The sequence below is a fragment of the Rhinolophus sinicus genome, chromosome 5 (genome assembly GCF_057876585.1).
Source record: "Rhinolophus sinicus isolate RSI-liver-muscle chromosome 5, RSI-T2T, whole genome shotgun sequence".
In the NCBI taxonomy this organism is placed as follows: domain Eukaryota; kingdom Metazoa; phylum Chordata; class Mammalia; order Chiroptera; family Rhinolophidae; genus Rhinolophus; species Rhinolophus sinicus.
In genome coordinates, this window is record NC_142505.1 from 68,718,692 (window position 1) to 68,738,259 (window position 19,568).

The following is a 19,568-nucleotide window of genomic DNA, read 5'->3' on the forward strand; positions in this document are numbered from 1 at the left end:
GTTCTTGCCACTTTCCGAAGCAGTTCTGGAAGTCCTGTTTTGTGAGTGTCTTTACTTCATCCTCCATCATGACAATGCTCCATGTCACACATGGCTTCTGGTACCGCAATTTCTGTAAATTAAAAAAAACATTACAGTGTGTCCTCATCCACCTTATTTACCGGATCTGGCACCGTGCAATTTCTGGCTCTTCCCCAAAGGCAAAATGACTATGAAAGGAAAATGCTTTAAATAGATTCAGGACATCAAGGCAGTCACTATAGCACAACAAAAGATTGAAAGAGGACTTGCAGAGCTGCTTCAGAAAGTGGCAAGAATGATGGGATAAGTGTGTTCGAAGCGAGGAGGAGCGAGGAGGAGTATTTTGAAGAGGATTAATGGCAATGTGTCTTTTACTGTAATAATTTTTTTAATTTGAGCATTCTCCATGTTTTTTTATCACACCTCATATTTTCAAGGTTTATCCATGCTGTAGCATGCATCAGAATTTCCTTCCTTTTAAAGCTACATAGAACTCCATTGTATAGATAGACCACATTTTACTTATCCGTTCGTGTGTTCATGGGTTCTTGGGTTGCTTCCATGTTTTATATTGTGAATAATGCTGCCATGTACATGGGTGTACAAATGCCTGTTTGTTTCTCTGCTTTTAATTCTGAATATGTGCCTGGAAGTAGAATTGCTGGATCATATGATAATTCTAAGTTTAACTTTTTGAGGAACTATCAAACTGTTTTCCAAATGCACCATTTTACATTCTGAACAGTGATGTACAATTTCCACATCCTTGCCAACACTTGTTATTTTCCGTGGTTTTTTTTATTTTTTAAATAGCCGTCCTAATGAATGTGAGGTGCTATCTCACTGTGGTTTTGATTTGCATTTCCCTAATTAGTGATGTTGAGCATGTTTTCATGTGCTTGTTGGCCATTCATATATCTTCTTTGGAGAAATGTCTATTGAAGTGCTTCCTCATTTTTAAAATGGGTTGTTTGGCTTTTTTTTTTTTTTTTTTTTTTTGATTGTTGAGTTTTAGGAGTTCTCAGTATATCCTGGATATTAACCCCTAATCAGATATGTGATTTACAAATATTTTCTCACATTCTGTAGGTTGTCTTTTCACTCTTTTGATAATGCCCTTGCAAAATTTTTAAAAATTTTGATGAAATCGGACAAATGAGTTTCTGGAATCCTTTGAAAGTTGCATTGCCTCCCACCTTCCAGGTTCACTCCTTAGCCTGACCCCAGGAGTCAGGCCTCCCCCTCCAATCCACACCCGGGCCTGACATTACCCGTGCCCCCCCAATCTTTCCCATCCTTACCTGGCCTGATTCACATCTGCCCCAGGTAATACCTGCACTACCTCAGACCCCAGTCTTGCCCCTTACCTCTCTGTCCTACCTGGCCTGAGTCGTGGTCTCCTCAGTCATTCTCTGGTCCACACCTGGTTTATTCCATCCCTGAGGGTCACTGAACAGACCTCTCAGCCACTGGCTACCTTGGTCTCTCCTCAGCAGCTTGGACTCCAGCCCTACCCCTAAGCCCCCACACAGGTCCTCTGGGGTCCTGGGTAAGAGCATGCACTTTATTTCCTGTGGCCTCATCAGTCTGGTGGTGCACCATCATCCCACTGAGTCCTGAGCTGAGGACAGGTATTCTGCAGGGTACCACCCTGTGCCCTGTGCCCTGCTTTGCTCACAGCACAGCCCCATGCAGCACAACCGGCCTTGTTGATGGAATGGGGAAGTGGCCTACAGCCGGGCACAAAGACAGACAAGCATATCATGATGCCCCATCCTGACTGTGACCATGTCACCTCCAAAGTCTTCTAGAAAGTTAGGTGCTTGCAACCTGCTTCGCCTGTAACCGGTGGAGAACCTGCAGCAATCTCCCATTCTGCCTTGGTAACATCACGCAGCTGCACCTGTAGTGCCTGCCACAATCTGCTCCCACCAGAAAGCCACCCTATGTGGACTTCACACAGACCCCACGCAGTGTCAGCACAGAGCCTCACGACATCAACGAGCAGCAACCTCAGTCACAGATTCTGGGGATTGAAACCAACTCTGACTCAGAATCCAGGCATCTGAAGAATCACACAACTTTGAATTCTCAGTCTCTTCCACCAGCAGGGAGGCCACCCAGCTGTCCACTGGGTTGTCAAAGCCACCCAGGGCTCCTTGACCACCCTCCACTATCACACAGGGTCCTGCTATCACTTCACTCCTGTCCCCATGGAGAGCAGCAAATTCAATGGGACTGTGGCCTTCTGCGTTGACACGGGGCAGGAGACACTCTAGACAGATGGCCTGGCCCTGTGCAGGGGAAGAGGGTTCTAGACAGTCTTGATGGGGGTGTGTGTAGAGGATTCTAAGATGGGCAAGGGGGCAGGAGGTTCTAGGACAGGTGGGGACAGAGGGTTGTAGGGCTGGCCTGTGGGGTGGGGAGCTTTAGCACTCGCCTGGGTGGCAGCTAGAGCTTCTGTTTGGATGCTGAGCCACCCCCCCGCCACCCCCCCAGGCCAGCACACTGGGAGCAGTGGTGACAGACAGGACATGCCCACAACAACAGACTTTAGAGAAAGTGAAAGGAAGACGTGGGGGGAATACAGGCCATTCAACCCACAGCCTGTAGGTCTTTGTACCCAGTACGTGGGGACACTTGATAAAAGTCCTGTACTGGGTGGGGGGGCACTGTGTGGGCAGGACTGTGGAGGCCTGAATTCTGACCCCTAGGTTAGCACGGAAGTTGTGGGAGGATCCGCCAAGAAGCCCTCCGAGGCCCTGAATGTGGGAAAGCCAGGAGCCAAGTCTGCACAGAACTGCACGTCCTGGCGGCCAGCTGAATCTGAACTCGCCCCTCAGCTCAGCGCCGATAGCAAGTACTTCAAATATGCCGCGGAGGCCCCATGAGAAGAAGGAGCTCGCAGAGGATCCCTGGTCGGAGGGCAGAGCAGAGCAAGGGAAAGCATAGAGCTGAGCCCTTCACCTCCCAGGCCAGCCTGGAGCAGGGACAGACACGCCCACACCAGCCGTCTGCCTTTGAACTTGGGAAAACCGAGTTTGAGGCAGATTCCTGCGGTCAAACTGTCTGCTGGTGGGATCCTAGAGGCCGGCCGCGCTGACCTCCCCCGGCGCGTTCACTTGGCTTGCCCAGGAAGCCCGCCCGGCTGCAGGGAGAGTCAGGACTACTGTCCTTGAGGGTCGTTCGGCTCTCCTCCCCCAGTCCCTGAAGACCCCGGGGCGGTACCACCCCCTTCCCCGATGGTGCTCTAGGCTGGAGTACTGAGCAACAGCCTGGCTTGGCCAGGCGCGCGCTGACCTGGGCTGCGCTCTGCCCTCCGCGGAGAAGCCGAGTCAACTACGGGCCTGGGGAGGCTGCGACCAGCGGGCGGTTCCCAGCCTCACCCAGCCAGGGTGGCCCAAGCTCAGTCCCACGCCCAGCTCTGGGTGGGCCTACTCCCCGCTGCCACTCCAGCCCCACCGCCGGTGCACTGCGGACTGTCAGGGCTTCTCCAGGACCGCCGCTCCTGGACCAGTGAAGGTGTGACCAGGGCGAGGCCCCCCTTCACGCCCAGCGCTGGGGGTGGGGGATGGTACATGTAAGCACAGGTGGCAATGGGTGAGAACCCACCCAACACACAGAGAGATGCTCTGCGTAACCGACATATCCTTCCACAGAAGTCAACTATCTCAACAACCCCTAATAAAATAGCCACTTTCCCCCTCTTACAAATAATGCCCCATTCTGGGCATCAATGTGTATTCCTGTGGAATGCATTCTTTAAATACAATGGCTGGTGGGAGTGTCAGCATAGTTAAAGGTTACGGATTCCCCTAAAAAGGCTATACTAGCTTAAACTCCCACAAACACAATGCCACTGCGTTTTCTAGAAGAATCTGAGCTGATTTACAGCACTTACCAGCAATGCACAAAGCTTGTTCAGTATTGCATTTTAGTGTTTTCTGCATGTTATTTTTCTTTTTTTTAAATTTATTTTTAAAATTTATTGGTGTGACAATTGTTAGTAAAATTACATAGATTTCAAGTGTAATGCTGAGCGAAATAAGTCAGACAGAAAAAGCAGAGAACCATGTGATTTCACTGACATGTGGTATATAAACCAAAACAACAAAAGAACAAGACAAACAAATGAGAAACAAAAACTCGTAGATGTAGACAATAGTTTAGTGGTTACCAGAGGGTAAGGGAGGTGGGGGGTGGAAAGGGAGGGTAAGGGGGATCAAATATATGGTGATGGAAGGAGAACTGACTCTGGGTGGTGAACACACAATAGGATTTATAGATGATGTAATGCATGTTATTTTTAAAAGCTTCACCAGTCTAGCTCAAGAGTCTGCAGACTCATATTTGCACCTGTTTTCAGTGTCCTTTTAGATAAGAAAGACTTTTAAATTTATAAATGGTTGAAAAAAATTGAATATTTTCCAACATGTGAAAATTGTAAACTCAAATATCAGTGAGAATGAGTAGGGTTTTACTGGAATTTACTCATGCTCACTTGTTTACAGATCGTCCTGGGGTTTTGCTGAGGCACCACAGAGGTGCAAGTGTGACTGTACAGCCAGAGCTCTCCCTCAGAGAAACTGCACTGATCCCAGAACAACCTGAAACAGGGTGACTCACTGTTGTTGTGAAGATGGGACCAGTGTAAGTCTGCTCCTTCCACTCCCATGTCCACTTCTGTACCCCACTGTTCCTAAGACCTGTTCCTTCAATCTCCAAGTCCCTCCTGTACCACATATGTCCCCCAAAGACCTGCTCCAGCCCATACTCCCCACTGTCTCCACAAGCCTGCTCCTTCCACCCTAGCGTCCCTTCCTATAACCCAAGTGTTCCTAAAACCGGTTCCTTCCACCCCACATGTGCCCTCCTGTACCCCAACAGTCCCACAGACCTGCTACTTCAACCCCCAGTCCACTCCTATAATCCAACTGCCTTACAGGCCTGCTCCTTCAGAAACTACGTGCCCTCCTTTATGCCAACTGCTCTTAAGACCAGCTCCTTCAGCTGCCATCTTCCCTCCTGTATGCCAATGGCCCCCACAGGCTGGCCCCTTCCACTCCCATGTCCCCTTCAGTACCCCAAATGCACCTCACTAGCCTGGGACTTCTACTTCCATGCCCCTCCTGTACCCCAACTTTCCCTCACAGGCCTGTTCCTTCCACCCCATATTTCCTCTGTACCCCGTCTCTCACCCTGCCATGGAGAGCTGCCTTTCCCCCATGAGCTCCATGCTGAGTGGGGCCAGGCCGTACCTGGGAGGTGAGGAGGGAGGAGGCCTGGTCACCACAGGCCATGTTGACTGTTAGAGGCCATGGGTTCCTGGGTATAGGCGTCAGCCCCGGTGTGGTCATTGCTGCCCCCTAGGCCTGACCTATGTGATCCATTCCTGTCGTGCGGGGTGCCAGGCGGGGTCTCTGCTCCCACTCCCCACACAAGAACGCAGGATATGGTGAGGCCAAAAAGGAACACCCATGGAGCCATAGGTAGGGGAGTCATACCACTATATTCTCTCTGGCGGCACTATACTCTCACTGGAGGCTGGATCCACACTGTCCGCAAACCGCCATCCACACTTGCCAGCCCAGCCACCATCTTCTTGCTAGCCCCCCTTCTCTTCTCTTCTTTTTGCTAGCGTAGCCACAGCAGTTATATTAGTGGCCAATGGCTCACTGGTTACAGCTGACGGCCAACTAGCCACAGCTGATGGCCATGCAATCACAGTTGATGGCCATTTACTACCTGAGCCAGCACCTATCTATGTGAGGCCGAGAGCCTGGAAACTGCTTTTTGGGGTTCTGTCCCCACACTCCACCCCTACAGGCTCTCGCCTCACAATCTACGCGACAAGCGTCTTCCGCAAGGGGCCCTGTGCGAGGAGCCTGGAGGTGAATGCAATATCCTGGACACAACCAGGCTCTCTGGGCACAGCCAGGGTTTCTCAGGGCACCACCAGTACTTCTGGGCACGGCCAGACTTCCTGGACTTCTTAGGGTACCACCTGTCTTCCTGGACACAGCCAGGGTTTCTCAGGGCACCACCCGTGCTTCTGGACACGGCCAGACTTCCTGGACTTCTTAGGGTACCACCTGTCTTCCCGGACACAGCCAGGGTTTCTCAGGGCACTGCCACTCTCTCTCTGGGAACAGCCTGACTTCCTGGGCACAGCCAGGGTATCTCAGGGCACAGCCAGACTTCCTGGACTCAGCCAGGTCTCTCAGGGCACTGCCACGCTCTCTGGGAACAGCCCAACTTCCTGGGTACAGCCAGGGTTTCTCAGGGCACAGCCAGACTTCCTGGACTCAGCCAGGACTCTCAGGGCACTGCCACGCTCTCTGGGAACAGCCCGACTTCCTGGGTACAGCCAGGGTTTCTTAGGGCACAGCCAGACTTCCTGGACTCAGCCAGGTCTCTCAGGGCACTGCCACTCTCTCTGGGAACAGCCCGACTTCCTGGGCACAGCCAGGGCATCTTCAGGGCTCAGCCAGACTTCCTGGACTCAGCCAGGTCTCTCAGGGCACTGCCACTCTCTCTGGGCCTCTCAGGGTACCCTGCTGGAACAACAGCGACTCACAATCAAGGTGCTTACATATTCTCAATGGTAGCCAGTCAAGACACAAAAGCAAATATCCCCCAGTTCCACTACATGGTCGTATGTTCCCAAACAAACAGTCAAGCTGTTGTGGGGGCAGAGCCCCAGAAAGTAGTTTCCAGGCTCTCGGCCTCACATAGACAGGTGCTGGCTCAGGTAGTAAATGGCCATCAACTGTGATTGCATGGCCATCAGCTGTGGCTAGTTGGCCGTCAGCTGTAACCAGTGAGCCATTAGCCACTAATATAACTGCTGCGGCTACGAAGCAGAGCCGAGGAGAAAAAGAGGGAGAGAGAGAGAAAGAATGGGGGCTAGCAAGAAGATGGCGGCTGGGCTGGCAAGCGTGGATGGCGGTTTGCGGACAGTGTGGATCCAGTCTCCAGTGAGAGTATAGTGCCGCCAGAGAGAATATAGTGGTATGACTCCCCTACCTATGGCTCCGTGGGTGTTCCTTTTTGGCCTCACCATATCCTGCGTTCTTGTATGGGGAGCGGGAGCAGAGACCCCGCAGGCTTCCCCGCACGACAGCTGTCCATTAAATTAGGGATGGACGGCAATTCCCCATAGTCCATAGTCATTCGCCAGAGCTGTCCTGGGGGTGAAGGACGACCTTGACCTCACCCTCATCTCCCATGGAGGACTCAGCAAGCGTTTCCTCCTGGGACAAGTCCCGTATCCGGGCTGCCTCAGCAAGCACTTCCCGGCCCACAGGGCTGCAACGACCTTTGCTTTCTCTGGCCTGTGCTGGTTGGGGAACCGTCCACATCTTTCCACCTCTCCACGGGGCTCCAGCTCTCCAGCAGCTGCACGGCTTTTCCTGTGCTGGTGGGAGAACCGTCCACGTCCTCCCACCCCTCCACGGCGGTCCAGCTCTCCGGCAGCTGCTCCTCCTGGTCTTCCTGAGACTGAGTGTTCATACACACAAACTGTTCCACCGTCCTTCGGAGAGCTTTGGCTGGCACCATACCCTGCTCCCTGCGCCATTTGTCGTGCGGGGTGCCAGGCGGGGTCTCTGCTCCCACTCCCCACATAAGAACACAGGATATGGTGAGGCCATAAAGGAACACCCATGGAGCCATAGGTAGGGGAGTCATACCACTATATTCTCTCTGGCGGCACTATATTCTCACTGGAGGCTGGATCCACACTGTCCGCAAACCGCCATCCACACTTGCCAGCCCAGCCACCATCTTCTTGCTAGCCCCCATTCTCTTCTCTTCTTTTTGCTAGCGTAGCCACAGCAGTTATATTAGTGGCCAATGGCTCATGGTTACAGCTGACGGCCAACTAGCCACAGCTGATGGCCATGCAATCACAGTTAATGGCCATTTACTACCTGAGCCAACACCTGTCTATGTGAGGCCGAGAGCCTGGAAACTGCTTTTTGGGGTTCTGTCCCCACAATTCCCCTCCCTCAGAGCCTGGACCCAGAGGTTGAGCAGAGTGTGTCCCATGATAAGCTAGTTTGGCAGGTTAGATCCGGCCCGGGTAAGCCTGGATTCTGCTGTCTGGGTGGCAGGATGCTGTATGACACTCCTCACATGGGTCCCTATAATCCTTCCCAGAAGCACCCCTCAGCTCCTGGGCCTGAGAATTACTGGCAAGGTACAAAGCCTGTTTCCCTGGGAGACCTGGGGTAGGGAGAATCACTTCTCACTCCTGAGCGCCCAGGTCTGAGGGGTGTTGTGGCTGTATCAAAGGAGGGCTTACCTGCACAGGCCTCACCAGGTGCAGGGACCGATGGGTAGCTCCTGTGCAGGGAAAGCCAGGTGGCGGAGTAGATTGCCTAGGCCTGAGGACAGTCCTCTGGGCATTGACTGTGAGGGGTGCCGCTGGCCCAAGGATTCCCAGCTGCAGTCTGCCTGGAGGAGCCCTGGGTACAGGCCGCTGTGGGCCTCACTTTCCCCAATTGTAAAGCTACCCAGGTCTTCCCTGGGAGATGATGTGAGCAGGGAGATGTGGCCTGTTCCCCTTCCAGACAGCATCCCCTCCCACAGCTGGTTCCCATTAGAGCAGGGCTCAGCCCCTGGTTAAGTGAACTTGTCAGGCAAATGAGGAAACCTGATAGTCCCTTTTCTCACATTCCAGCCCTGGGAGTGGGCGGAGCAGCACTCCTGCCTCCTCAGCCAGCCCTGGAGACCCTCACTCTCCACAAGCTCTAGCGAGAGCTCCAGTGCTAGGAGCTGGGATATGGCCTTCTCCATCAGGAGAGCTGTTTGGAGAGAGATTGGCTTTGGGCTGTGGCCCTGAGTGGGGCCGGGCTGCTTGCCACCCTTCCGGGGCCAGACACTAGCCTGTCCTCTGATGCTGGCACAGTGGGTGGGGCTCTGAGAAGTCAGAAGATACACTCCCATCCCCTTGCCCTTTGAGGACCCACCAGTGAGAAGGTGGGTGGAAACTGCCCAGGAACCCACCCTGCTTCTGCCCATAGAGTGATAACCTGAGCACTGTTGTGGCCCCACGTCTCCACCTGCCCTAGCCCATCTTCTCTCCTTACTTTCCAGCTTGGTCATGTCTGCCCCCAGCCTAACAGAGCCCTGGGGCATTGTCTCTGGAGACACTAGTTGGAATGAGCAGGTCCCAGTGTCCCTGCTTGCTACAGGGCTCCCTGACTGGGGATGGCTGTGTGCTCCCCATGCCACCATGCAGACTCCTTGGCATCATACAGGTGAAGGTTGAAGATACAGTAAATGTGGGGACAGAGTCCCAGAGAGCAGTTTCCAGGCTCTTGGCCTCTCGTGGAAATGTGCTGGCCCGGGTAGTAGATGGCCGTCAGCTGTGGCTAGTTGGCCGTCAGCTGTAACCAGTTAGCCAATTAGCCACTGATATAACTGCCTCAGCTGCGTTGGTTTGTCAGTCAGTCAGTTGGCAGGCAGAGAAGCAGACAGCAGGTTGCAGGTCATGTGGATCCAGCCTCCAGTGAGATTATAGTGGTATGACTCCCCTATCTATGGCTCCGTGGGTGTTCCTTTATGGCCTAGCTATATCCTGCGTTCTTATGTGGGGAGTGGGAGCAGAGACCCTGCAGGCTGCCGTGCACGACAAATGGCGAAGCGAGCAGGGTTCCCCACACGACAGTAAAGGACTGACCCCCAGGCAAGCTTGTCCTTGGGACATGCTGGGACCATGGCCATGCTGTGTATGTGTGTGTGGGCACCATGTGTGGCTGCCCTGCACTCCTGTGTGGGTGCCGTGTGTTGTGTGGGGGTCGTGCTCTGTGTACTTTCCTTGGGGGCACCATGAAGGAACCAGAAAGCCTCAGCCTGGTTCTCAGTCCCTGGCCTGGCCCTGGGGAAGGTAGGCTAACTAGGCATGTCCCTCTGGAGAGCTGGGGCCTCAGCCAAGCCCCTAGGACAATGCAGGGAGCTGCCGTGACTCTTCGCTCTCTAAAACAGGAAATGATGCTTGTGCCTGGCCAGATGTGCTGCTCCTCCTTGGGACCCAGCCCCACTCCTGGTCTGCGGCCTCTCAGTGGAGCACGGCTGGGAGAAGGGTGGTAGGGGTGGGAGCACTGAGCTGCAGCTCCAGGTCCAGCCTCCTCACTCTCCTCCTGCACTGTGGCGCATTCCCCGGTGTTCCCAACCAGGGGCCTGCAGGTGGTATTGGGGCTGGCTGATGAGGAAGCTGGGGACTGATTGTCATTTGGGGTGTCATGCGGGGTCTCTGGTCCTGCTCCCCACATAAGAATGCAGGATATGGCTAGGCCAAAAAGGAACACCCACGGAGCCATGGATAGGGGAGTCACACCACTATATTGTCACTGGCAGCTGGGCGAGACAAATGCAGTAGGATCCACATGATCCGCAACCCGCCGTCCACTTCTCTGCCTGCCAACCAGCCAACCAATGCAGTCACAGCAGTTATTTCAGTGGCTAATTGGCTAACTGGTTACAGCTGACGGCCAACCAGTCACAGCTGATGGCCATCCACTACCCAAGCCAGCACCTCTCCATGTGAGGCCAAGAGCCTAGAAACTGCTCTCTGGGACTGTCCCCACATTGATCCAGGTCCTGGGGACAGTCCACCTTCAGGTCCTGGGACTCTCACCATTGGAGAGGAGACCCCAAGGCAGCACAGGTTGGGTGGTTTGTGGCCTAGAGGGTCCCAGTCATGGGCTGAGGGGACAAGTGTCAGCCAGGTTGTGCTGGAGAAGTGGCCCAACCTCAGGGGAGACCAACAAGCACTTGGGAAGTGGCAATGGCCTCAGCCCACCCTGCTTCGCACTCTGGGAGCCAGCCAGGACCCCTCCCCAGTGGGACTCTCAGGGCCCAGGTCCAGCCTGACCCTGGGTTCTGTGATTCCAGAATACCTGCTCCCAGGTTCTGAAATCTCTTGACCCTCAGCTAAGGGTCACCACTGCCCAGGGACTCTGCCCAGACATCCGTCTCCCCTCAGGTACCCACCTCTCTGTCTGTTCCATTTGTACTCTGTGCTTGTCCCCTTACTTTCTGGACCATGGCCCCTCAGCCTCTATCCCACCCTGCTCTCTGCCACCTGGCACCAGGGCCTGTCTGCAGCATTTCACGGCAGTTCTGCTCCGTGCCCCGGCAGGCCTCACTGAGGCTGCAGGATGCCCACCTCAAGGATGTTGCCAACCCTGCTCTCTGTCAACTACCTAGGGCGTTGGTCCACACCAGACACCTGCAGGCACCAGGAACACACACACACACTCATACACATGCATGCACATGCACACACAGGCACACACACATACACACACATGTAGAAACACTTTCACCCTCACACTTGAACACATGTGCACACTTGCATATATATACACACATTGCACATGCACTGTCACACTTGCACACATGCTGTATAAATGTAGATGTGAACAAACTCCATCTCTGTGTCCCAGATTTCATTTCACTTTAGTTTTATGCTGTGACCTTGGACCAATCCCACTGTCCTTAGCAAGCGTATCAAAGCCTTCTAGTTGATGATTATCTGTGTTCCTTAAAATGTAGCCATAAATATTTTTGGTAGCAACAGCCGAATGGCATGACAACAGAGATGAATATCAAACTGGTGATAATATTGATTATAAACAATCATCTATCACAAGACCACGAGGAGATATGGCCCCCGGTGCATATTGCATTCTTTGTCCCTTTGTCTTGTCAGTACCCTATACTATATACAGTATACTATATACAATATACTATAAAAAAAAAGTACTGTGACAGGGGTCTGTGAATGGAGAATAATCTGCACAGAACTGCCAGCTCATCTGTCGGCTCTGACCCAATTTTCCCATAAGTAAATTACCCTACGATAAATTCGGTCCTATTCTGTGGAGTTGCCTGCTTCATTGTTGGTCTTAAGATACCTTCTCATTACAGTGCCCCACATATAGGACACATGCACTTACACATATGAACTTGCACATATGCAGGCATGTCCACACACGCATACATCTGCACACACATGCTTTCATGCACTGGCACACATGCAAACACACACAAACACTCACACATCTCACACATGTGCATGAGTGTATACATGCACACATCTGCATAAGTGCTGGCACACTTGCACACTTCCAATGACACAGCACTTATGTGCACACGTGTTCCAGACACACTGGCTGTCCCCATCTTCACCCCCTTTCCTTCTCTGGACTTTGAGTTTCAGCTGTCCCTAACCCTTCTGCTCCCCACCTGGTCAGCTCTCACTTGACCCTCACGGTCCAGCTCACATGAGTTTCCCCTGTGTAGCACCCAGCCCCTCAGGTGAACCCAGTGGCCTGGGCAGTGGTCATCTGTGCCTGTATGCTTCTTAAGGGGAGGATTCTTCCATGACATCAACCCCTGCCCCAGCAAATGCCTGCCCAGATGAGTGGGCAGTGACTCACCCTGGCTGCAGTTGTCCCAAGGAGTCTAGGGGCCCAGGCTCAAGTGGGAGCAGGAAAGACAGGCTCAGTCCCTTGCTGCACTAGGTTACCCTCCACTACAAGGGCAGGCGGCCAGCCTAGGGTCAGGCCACAGACGTGGTAGAGCTGGGATCTGAGCCCTGGGCTGTGGGTGTTGGAGCTGAGCCTTCATACCTGCACACACAGGATCAGCACCAAGTGCCACATGCTGGGAGCTGGGCTGCCCCGCGGCCTCAGAGCTTTGATGGGGCTGCACTCCCAGCAAGGATAGCCCCTGGATGAGGGATGCTGGACCAATGCTCTGGGTCATAGCATGGGGAAGGGGCCCATGGCCGGGCCCCTCAGGAGAGAGCCATTGTGGGTTTTCATGGAGGCAGAGGGAGTTGAGAAGGAACAAGTGCTCCCCCATGAGTGGAGTCACCTCCAGGACAGACATACCGTGTTTCCTGGAAAATAAGACCTAGCCGGACCATCAGCTCTAATGCGTCTCTTGGAGCAAAAATTAGTGTAAGGCCCGGTTTTATTTTACTATAATATAAGACCCAGTCTTTAATATAATAATATAATATAATATAATATAATATAATATAATATAATATAATATAATATAATATAATATAATATAATATAATATAATATAATATAATATATAATATAGTATGATATGATATGATATGATATGATATGATATGATATGATATAATATAATATACTGGGTCTTATATTAATTTTTGCTCCAAAAGACGCATTAAGGCTGATGGTCCAGCTAGGTCTCATTTTCGGGGAAACACGGTAGGTAACACTGTGGTAGAGAAGGGCCAGCGCAGACACCGGAAGTCCCATACAGCTCAGCAGGAGGAAAACCCCTCCAGCAAGCCAAGGCCTGACTGCCTGGACCGAGCACGTCCTCAGGGTCCAGGACACCCAGCACCCAAGGCACAGCTAGCTGCTGGCCGTTGGCCCTCCTGTGAGACCTCTGGTGGCCCCTGTGGTCCCACTCTGCCCAGGTGGGCAGACCAAAAGGTGGCTCCACCCTTCTGGAAGCAGCAGGCCAGTTGAGTTTTGGTGAGGCCATAGATTTTCTAAATTAGGTTTCTGGGTCTGTCAGTAGGTCAGAGCAGGCAAGGAGGGAATGGCGTGGAACTGCCCCTGCCTTCCCCTTGTGGGCAACCCAGACCCAACATCCCACCCAGGCTGCCCTGTCTAGTAGGGCCCTCAATGCCTCTCAGTGTCTGAGGTCCTGAGTCTAGATTTCACCAAGGGGAACAGCATTCAGGGTGACCTCCTGGACCCTGGCCAGGTCTCTTCTGCCGCCTCTGCCCAGGGAAGCTACAGAATGTCTTCCCAAAACATAGCTCCTGTGGCACCTCCCCCGCCACCATGTGGGGGGCTCTATCATGTCCCAGCCTGATCAATGCTCCATGGGCATTTGGGGAGTCTCCCTCTCACCTGGCTTCTTCTTCTCAACCGGCTTCTTCCTCTCACCTGGCTGCTCCCTCTCACCCAGGCTGCTCCTTCTCACCCAGGCTGCTCCCTCTCACCCAGGCTGCTCCTTCTCACCCAAGCTGCTCCCTCTCACCCAGGCTGCTCCCTCTCACCCAGGCTGCTCCCTCTCACCCAGGCTGCTCCTTCTCACCCAAGCTGCTCCCTCTCACCCAGGCTGCTCCCTCTACCCAGGCTGCTCCCTCTCACCCAGGCTACTCCCTCTCACCCAGGCTGCTCCCTCTCACCCAGGCTGCTCCCTCTCACCCAGGCTGCTCCTTCTCACCCAGGCTGCTCCTTCTCACCCAGGATGCTCCCTCTCAGCAGGCTGCCCCCTCTCACCCAGGCTGCTCCCTCTCACCCAGGCTGCCCCCTCTCACCCAGGCTGCTCCCTCTCACCCAGGCTGCTCCTTCTCACCCAGGATGCTCCCTCTCAGAAGGCTGCTCCTTCTCACCCAGGCTACTCCTGCTCACCCAGGCTGCTCCCTCTCACCCAGGCTGCTCTTTCTCACCCAGGCTGCTCCCTCTCAGCAGGCTGCCCCCTCTCACCCAGGCTGCTCCCTCTCACCCAGGCTGCTCCCTCTCACCCAGGCTGCTCCTTCTCACCCAGGCTGCTCCCTCTCACCCAGGCTGCTCCTTCTCACCCAGGATGCTCCCTCTCACCCAGGCTGCTCCCGCTCACCCAGGCTGCTCCCTCTCACCCAGGCTGCTCCCTCTCACCCAGGCTGCTCCTTCTCACCCAGGCTGCTCCCTCTCAGCAGGCTGCTCCCTCTCACCCAAGCTGCTCCTTCTCACCCAGGCTGCTCCTTCTCACCCAGGCTGCTCCCTCTCACCCAGGCTGCTCCTTCTCACCCAGGCTGCTCCCTCTCACCCAGGCTGCTCCCGCTCACCCAGGCTGCTCCCTCTCACCCAGGCTGCTCCCGCTCACCCAGGCTGCTCCCTCTCACCCAGGCTGCTCCCTCTACCCAGGCTGCTCCCTCTCACCCAAGCTGCTCCCTCTCACCCAGGCTGCTCCCTCTCACCCAGGCTGCTCCCTCTCAGCAGGCTGCTCCCTCTCACCCAAGCTGCTCCCTCTCACCCAGGCTGCTCCCTCTCAGCAGGCTGCCCCCTCTCACCCAGGCTGCTCCCTCTCACCCAGGCTGCCCCCTCTCACCCAGGCTGCTCCCTCTCACCCAGGCTGCTCCCTCTCACCCAGGCTGCTCCTTCTCACCCAGGCTGCTCCCTCTCACCCAGGCTGCTCCTTCTCACCCAGGCTGCTCCCTCTCACCCAGGCTGCTCCCGCTCACCCAGGCTGCTCCCTCTCACCCAGGCTGCTCCCTCTCAGCAGGCTGCTCCCTCTCACCCAAGCTGCTCCCTCTCACCCAGGCTGCTCCCTCTCACCCAGGCTGCTCCCTCTCACCCAGGCTGCTCCTTCTCACCCAGGCTGCTCCCTCTCAGCAGGCTGCTCCCTCTCACCCAAGCTGCTCCTTCTCACCCAAGCTGCTCCCTCTCACCCAGGCTGCTCCCTCTCAGCAGGCTGCTCCCTCTCACCCAAGCTGCTCCCTCTCACCCAGGCTGCTCCCTCTCACCCAGGCTGCTCCCTCTCACCCAGGCTGCTCCCTCTCAGCAGGCTGCTCCCTCTCACCCAAGCTGCTCCCTCTCACCCAGGCTGCTCCCTCTCACCCAGGCTGCTCCCTCTCACCCAGGCTGCTCCTTCTCACCCAGGCTGCTCCCTCTCAGCAGGCTGCTCCCCCTCACCCAAGCTGCTCCTTCTCACCCAAGCTGCTCCCTCTCACCCAGGCTGCTCCCTCTCACCCAGGCTGCTCCTTCTCACCCAAGCTGCTCCCTCTCACCCAGGCTGCTCCCTCTCACCCAGGCTGCTCCCTCTCACCCAGGCTGCTCCCTCTCACCCAGGCTGCTCCTTCCCACCCAGGCTGCTCCCTCTCAGCAGGCTGCTCCCTCTCACCCAAGCTGCTCCTTCTCACCCAAGCTGCTCCCTCTCACCCAGGCTGCTCCCTCTCACCCAGGCTGCTCCCTCTCACCCAGGCTGCTCCCTCTCACCCAGGCTGCTCCTTCTCACCCAGGCTGCTCCCTCTCAGCAGGCTGCTCCCTCTCACCCAAGCTGCTCCTTCTCACCCAAGCTGCTCCCTCTCACCCAGGCTGCTCCCTCTCACCCAAGCTGCTCCTTCTCACCCAAGCTGCTCCCTCTCACCCAGGCTGCTCCCTCTCACCCAGGCTGCTCCTTCTCACCCAAGCTGCTCCCTCTCACCCAGGCTGCTCCCTCTCACCCAGGCTGCTCCCTCTCACCCAGGCTGCTCCCTCTCACCCAGGCTGCTCCTTCTCACCCAGGCTGCTCCCTCTCACCCAGGCTGTTCCATCTCACCCAGGTTGCTCCCTCTGGCATGGCTGCTTCCTCTCACTTGGCGGCTCCCTTGCACCAGACTGTCAAATGAGGCTGTCAAATGAAGTAAATCCTCCAGCTCACTCGTTAGATACTTTTGCATAAAGCCTGAGGCTAATAGATTTTACCTTCCATCTGTTGGGCGGGGACAGACAAGGATTCTACAACAGAGAACCTTACGTGGTGTGCGTCCTATGGGGACTCTGTAAAGTCCTGATCTTGCACCTGCCCCATGAGCATCCTGGATGCTAGGCAGGCTTTTCCCCTGTTTGCTTCTCTTCCACTCTAGCTTTTCTTGGCTGCCAGTGGCATCCATCTGTCGACCATTCGCACCTGTTCTAGACTGATGTCCCAGCTGTGGTTTCCCTTCCCACTGTGTGAGTGCAGAGGCTGGCCTGACCAGAACCACATGCTCCCTTGCAAGGGCCAAAGAAGCAGCAGGCTTACCCTCACTGACCAGATGGCCAATCTAGAAGGGGCCTGGCGAGGGAGGGAAATGACTGTGACCATATAGCTGCACAGCTGGGACCATCTCTTGTCTGCCCAGACTTCCTCTGTCCCAATAAAAGGCAGAAATGGTGATACAAAGAAGTGTCCAAACATGAACTCCCTGCTCCTTCTCACAGCACCTGCTCTGGTCCCCAATCTTTAGCCTTGAGAAGACAACCCCCAGTGGCCCAGTGGTGACCCTTGTGAATACCAAAGCTGCAACATTCATCTGGGGCATGAGAGATGCTGACACAGCTGTGGCAGCAGAGCACGCACAACAACCTCAGGAGGGAGGCCTGTTCTGTCACCCAGAGGTCCCAACATGTGCCAGTCATCAACGTGGCTCAGAGCGGTTCCTGTTGGAAGGTTCAGGGCCATCAAAAGAGGCAGAACAGGCAGCCATGCCTGCATATGGCTCCTCCCCTATGACATATGGAATAATCATGTCCATCAGCCCAGGCACATGGGGACTGATGCAGGAGTGCTGGCTGTCACCACATGGTCATCGTCATGTTTTCTGTTCGCTTTTATTTCCAGCCCCACCTGAAGTCACTGTCCTTTCCATTTTCTTCCTTGCAACTAACCTGTTTTCAGAGAAATTTTATGTGTCCTTTATAAGCTGTTCTAAAATTTTTTGGAAGCTGCATTGAGTATATGCTGTGTGTGTGCCTGTTTGCATGTGTCTGCTTGTTTCCATGTGGGTCTGCAGGTTTTCCAATGTATGTATGTCTCCATGTGTGTTGCATGTGCCTGAGGCTGTCTGCATGTGTGTGTTTGTGTGTGTGTGTGTGCCTCTATGTGCACACACACGCATAAATAACTGCATAATTACATCTGAGATGGTAGGGGGTGGAGAAGTCCTAGGTTACTCTCCCACATTGGTTTTAGTCGGTAGGCGCCTGCCCCAGGAGCCCTGAGATGAAAGGTTCACTTCCATGAAGTGGCCACCAAAGATGTTTGAGGCGCAGCCTCCACCTCTTGGGCCCAGTTTCACGGGAAAGAAGTTTGTGTGGCAACACAAACATTACAAATGAACTTGTCATCGCAGGAGGGCATGAAACTGATCATCAGCAGCCCGGCGGGCATTGCTTCCGGGCCTCGTGCCTGGGGACCTCTTTCCATGGCTCTAGGAGTATGGGCTTCCGGACTCACACTCTCTCCCTGTGTGCAAGTCAGAGTGGGCCTGAGAACAAGCTGCCTTTCCTTCTATAAATTAAAAATAGCTAGAGAAGAAAACAACTTTCCAGCATTAATTCCCCCCTATCCTCTCACAAAGAATATCTACTCACATATTATAGTTTTGGGAATGTCACCCCAGATGTCAGCTCTGGAGGGGCCCCGGTAACGATGTGTGTGCACAGTTACTACTGAAAATGGTTCTTCAGGACCAGCTGGTCCTGACAGAAACCCATGTTCAATTGTGAACCCTTCAATTAGATAAAGATTACAGGTGAAGAATCGCCCCAGGATGGAGCTCTGCATTTCAAACTGGATTTCAAACCAGACTCTTGATATACTCTCTCGTGTGTGTTTGCACCACTCCCTTCCAGAATCTCAGCTGCAGTGCACCTCGTTGGACCTACAGGAGATTCAGTGGTGTGCTTTTAAGGTTGCCTTGCAATATTAAGACACATTAATTAAGCTGATCCAGGACCTCAGAAGGAAAACTGTCGCAAAGCTTAACACAGCTGCTTGTATTTTTACCTATAAATAGTAAAAGTCATCAAGAAGCTCCCAAGGCTTGTCAGGACCCCGGAGCCCTTCCTAGTCTATGCAGATATTTAGTTCCAAGGTTGTGGGTCACAGAAGCACCAGGTGGGTTCTAACAGCAGCCTGAGGGGCACCTGCTCCGCCCCTACCTCAAAGATTGGCCCAAGTAGCTCGCGGGGCAGAGGCTCCTGGAAACAGTCTGCTCCTCCCTGACCAAGGACATCACACGCCCACATGTGGCCTCTGCCAGGACTTGGTAAAGAGCCTCCCTCAGTGTCTCTGCCCACTTCCCTGGTCTGTCTCCTCCACAAGACAGTGAGAGCTCCCTAGCCTTTATTCCAATTTTAAGTGTTCCATGGACATGTTTAATTTTAAGCCAGTATGATCCTTTTTGAGCACAAACCATTAGTTGATGGTATATTTGATAATTACAGTGGATCCTCATTTGCAGATTCTGTATTTGTGACTTTTCCTCCTTTTCAATTTTGATTTTCTTAAACTTTTTAAAACTTGTTTGACCTCTTTCAGTGAGGACCTGGACACATAGGGCCGGAGTTATGGAGCTTTCTCCCTGCCCACCCTCCTGAGCAGGTAAGCTGTGCTCAGAGGGGGACTCAGAAGTTGCTGCTCTCAGAGCCTGCTGCCCGCCCCCACTCTCACCTCGGCTGGGGTTGGGGTTTGGGGGTTAGTTAGGGGTTGGGGGTTGGGTCTCAGCTTCCCTCCTGTCTATAAGAGATGGGGATTAAACCAGGGGCCTGTCCTCCTCCTAAACCTTCCTGGCTGCAGGACAGACAACAGCTGTTCTTCCTGTGTGGAAAACTGGCCAAAGCCTTCCTATAGTGTGAGAACACTGCGTTCTGCTGTGGGGAGTGGGGCCCAAGCACTCAGGGAGGAGTCCTGTTGCCCTTCGGGGCTGGGGGTGGGGATGCTGGCCACCTGTGGGAGCGACTGTCCCCATCTGGAACGTGTGCCTGAGCTAGCTGGTGTGGTCTCCCATTCCACTTCACCTCTCCCCTCCT